Source organism: Elephantulus edwardii, unplaced genomic scaffold (genome assembly GCF_000299155.1).
Source record: "Elephantulus edwardii isolate Elephantulus edwardi_28Jun2011 unplaced genomic scaffold, EleEdw1.0 scaffold00142, whole genome shotgun sequence".
NCBI lineage: Eukaryota > Metazoa > Chordata > Mammalia > Macroscelidea > Macroscelididae > Elephantulus > Elephantulus edwardii.
The window spans coordinates 6,530,378-6,535,213 of record NW_006399892.1 but is presented as its reverse complement, the minus strand read 5'-3'; positions in this window follow the sequence as shown (position 1 = coordinate 6,535,213).

The window sequence follows — 4,836 nt, the reverse complement described above, 5'->3', positions numbered from 1 at the left end:
CTTAGTTATTGTTGTTCTAATAAAATTTTATAAATAAAAATAACATCACGGTCTGGCATTTTAAACACCATATGGCATATGTTTCTTATGGCATAGCTTTCCATGTCACAGCAACCCACAAGTTACTCCAGTACAGTAAATTAAAAGACAAATGCTGTGCTAGTAAGAGCAAATGAAAACAAGCAAGCATATACATACATAAATTTCTTGTATTTAGCAACGTGTAAACTTATCCTTTTCCAATTACTGTGGAACAACAACATCAGTTTGAAGACTAAATTGTGCCTCATTCAGTTAATAGTCTTTTCAGTCACTTACTATGTATCTGAGAGCTGGACAATAAATAATGATGACAAAAGAAGCATCAGTGCCTTTATGTTGTTGTGTTGGAGAAGAATACTGATTATCCTATGAACTGTCAAAAAAGTAAATAGACATGTCTTGGAGAACGTGCAACCAGAATGCTCCTTTGAGGTAAGGGTGATGAAACTTTGTCTCATATACTCTATGCATGTTGCTAGGGTAAGTGTCTTATTGTCAGAGACAATAAGAGTGGCACAGGATAGGACAGGGTTTAGGGATGTTGTACATAAGATCGCTGAGTCCCAGGCAACTTAATGGCACATAACAACATAGCATTCTTTGGACAGGGACATCATGCTTGGGAAAGTTGATATCAGTGAAAGAAAGGATGACCCTTGATGCAATGAACTGACACAGTGACTGTAACAAGGGGCTCAAGTAGGTCAGAGATAATGAAATAGTTCATGACAGAACACAATAAGATTCAGTCAGACCTGTTATTCATTGGGTTGGTATGTTTTATACTTGACTCAAATGGCACCTACAAACAATAACAAAAAGAATTGTTGCCTGAAGATTGTAGCAGTAATGTTTAATGCTAATATACTACAGAATACAAAAATACAAACTATTCTGTCTTGTTGTTGTTGTTGTTTAATGCCGTCGAGTTGTAGACGACTCTTAGCGACCCTATGAACGAACAGCCTGAGCACTGTTCATACATAGAGTTTCCAGAGGCAAGCCATTTTGGAAGTGGATGCTGCTCCTGCTTCCACTCTGTCTTAGAAGACATAAAGTCAGAGTGCTCCCTAGAATCTAAGATGCGATTCTTCTCTCACCTACTTTGGATGTATTATGATGAAGGCTAGAACTTGGAGAAGGCCATAAAGCCTCATAAAGTGGTGGATCAGTAAGAGAATATTGTTGATGGATTGATACGGAGGCTGTGATAATTAGATTAAGCATAACCGTGAAAATGAAGATGAAGTGGAATAAGGCAAGATTTCCATCTGTTTTTAAACAACTATGAATCATAGTCAACTTGACATTGTTGCTGTCCTGTGCTGTTAAGTTGGAACTAACTCATAGCGGGCTCTTATTCCAGTTTTCAGACATAGTAAATTGCATAGGAGGAGAAGATTGCCCATCTTTCCCTCATAGAACATCTGGTGTATTTGAATCAGCTCCCAGGTAAATTTGATAGCACCTATCCACATCTTAAACCACACGCCTCTGGGAAATCTATGAACTTTGATAGGTGACAATAGTTACAGGAAGACATCAGGCCTTTTGTTCATAGGGTCACAATGAGTTGTGCTCGACTCAACTACAATCAACAACAACAACAATAAAGCAGACATGTCCTAGAGAGGATGAGACTAGTCTACTCCTTGGAGCAAAGATTCTGAACTTCGTCTGATATACTTCGGACATGTTGCAAGGTGGGACCATCCTTAGAAAGGGACGTCGTGCTTGAGAAGGTGGAGGGGCAGCACAAGAGGAGAAAACCCTCAATTAGATGGATTGATTCAGTGACTGGAATAATGAGGGTAGGTGTGTCAGAGAAATAAGATTGGCAAAAGATAGAATAGGATTTAGGACTATTGTACATAAGATGTCTATGAGTCACAGGCAACCTGAAGACACATGACAAGTTCACAATGTGCTGGAACAAACTTAACAACACATAAAAACAGTGATAAAATTAAAAACCATTTTTATTTTATTTTATTTTAGGTCACAAAATTGCCATTGCTTCTATTAAGTGCTTTGGAATTTACCAAGACACATACTGACCTTATTAATGTCGTAACTGAACCATGCCCCTAATCTGAGCCATATTCCTCATCTCTGGTATACTTGAGCCAATTTTGTACAGTCAATGTGTAAAACCATGTTGTGGAGGGTCTTTCTCTCCTTCTCTGATTCTCCACTTTTCCAGAATGATGTCCTATTCCAAGGACTAGTTCCTCCTAACAAAATATCAAAAATATAGAGCTGAAGTTTCACCATTGTTGCCTCTAGAGAATATACTGGTTGTAATTTTCCCCAATAAATAATTTGCAAGATATATGTTTTTAAGTCATAATGTTGTGTTGTTATTGTTATGTGCTGTCAAGTCTCTTGCTACTCATAGTGACCCTATGACCATCAGCCCCAAACTCAGCTCTGTCTGTGCCAGTCACACTGTCTCAGATACACCCATCCCGATTACCCCAGTCACTGAATCAATCCACCTCATAGAGGGCCTTCCCCTCCTACGCTTTCCCTCCACCCTACCAAGCATGATGTCCTTCTCCAAGGACGGGTCCCTCCTTACAACATGTCCAAAGTATGTTAGAAGAAGCCTCAGAATCCTTGCCTCCATGGAATCGCCTGGTTTAACCCTTTCCAGGATGAATCTATTTGTTTTCCTAGCAGTACATGGTACCCTCAATACTCTTCTCCAGCACCACAGATCAAAGGCATCAATTCTCCTTCTATCCTCCTTGGATCCACAATCAACACCTTGGTATCAGAAATCACACAATCAGGAGACATATTTTACTGGACAAGTCTATTGTCAGGAACGTCTCCAAATTACCGAGAAACAATGGTGTCAGTTTGTCTGATTCAGTCCTTAGTCTTTTCACTCACTTGCTATACATCTTAATGTTGTCCAATGAGTGAAGAACACAAAAGAATTGATGCGTTTGAATTGTGGTGTTTGGTAAGAATATCCTATCGTTTTACAAAAGGACAAACTGATATATCTTGAGGAGAGTGCTTTATGGAGCCAAATAGGCCATTTTGCTAGGAGAGGCTATTCCACGGAAAGAGTATGAAAAACTAGGAAAGATGAAAAATCAGGAAGAGAGAGGAAGGGCCTCATTGATATGCACTGACACATTGACTACAAAAAGGGGTTAGAGTGTGTCATAGATGAAGAAGATGGCACAAGACCAGCCTGGATTAATTAATATCTGTTGTTCACAGAGTCACTATGAGTTTTTCTCAATTTGATGGCCCCTATCAACAGTAATAATCTGAAGGGAGAAAACAGTCTCTGTTGCTAATATCAGAAATTAACTCATAAAGTTTACACTCATTTGACTCTTATGTATAATGAGACAAACTGAGGCATGACATTTTTTGTTGTAAGAGTAAGTAAAAATAAGCAAGAATAGGTATTTTCCTGAAAAAATAAAAAACCAAAAAACAAAACAACAACAACCAGTACCATTAATTTCTGTATTAAATGAAAGCACAGTTTTGTTCATTTTAAAGGATTGAGTAAAACTGAATAAATATTGGCCTGTTTGCTTTTGTCGTCTCCGGTGACATCACTGATCATCTCTCCTTGACTCTCACTGAAGTCAGAATAAGGAGAATTGTGTCATGATTGTATTCATGATTATTTGAAAAAAAGCTCACTTCCTCCAGTGGTCTTGGTCAGTTCTTAATTAGTAAGTGTGAATATTCTGATGATCACATCATAGCTATTCTGAAACAAGAAAAGTAGTGTAAAGTGTTGGACCTAGAAAATTGTTGTTACTGAACATCCATCTCCAACTGTCTGAGATGTATTGTAGGGGAATAATCAGTAATTGCCAGTAAAAAAATGTCAAAATATGTAAAACATGTGTTGTTGTTCTTATATACCTTAAAGTCAGAACCAACTGGTAGCTGACCCTCTAAGTGATTTTCAGAGGCTATAAATCACATGGGAATTAGATTTCCACTCTTTTGTCGATGCAACAGTAGGTAGATTACAACTCTAAGCGTCAAAACTTAGTAGATTTGAATTTCTCACCATTGAAATGAAAAGGATTCCATCACGGAGATTTCATTTAAAACGTTTAAAAGCATGGTAACTCTTTAATGTGTGTCTGCAATTTATTGGGTCATGAAGTTAAATCAAAATCAATAAAGATAATTTGAGACAGGGATGATAGGGTAACTAAAAAACTGACATAATCATGACTTGAGCATTTCTTTAATCAACTTACTCCACAAAGAAAGAAATAATTATTGACGATTCATTATTTTGTAAATGAGCTCTTAATCTTTGGAATGCTTATTGAAATAGAAAAATAAAAGCAGTAATTACTGATGACTCAATCTTCCTTACAGGAATCTTAAGCACTTTAGGGACTATGGCAAAGAGTGAAATAACCTAGACTGTAATATTAAAAGAAAATACAGACTTTTACATTATATAAACTTTTACTTTGGATTCTATAGAGGTTTGATTATCATCACTTTTCCAACAGATATATGTGAATATGTCCATCAACTCTATTAGAGAGATACTGTTATTAAAACAAAAAAATGTAACGCTCATTACATACATGTTAATAAGATTGTTTTAAAGAATGGATGATACCTTAAAATGCTTATGTGGAGGTAACCAATGTGTTTTTACTTAAGCATTGTTGTTGTTGTTAGGTGCTATTGAGTCAAGTACAACATATAATGACCCTATGAACAACAGATCTGGACCATGTCCTATTCTGTTCAATCTTCACACTTCCTGACCTGTTAGAGTCCATT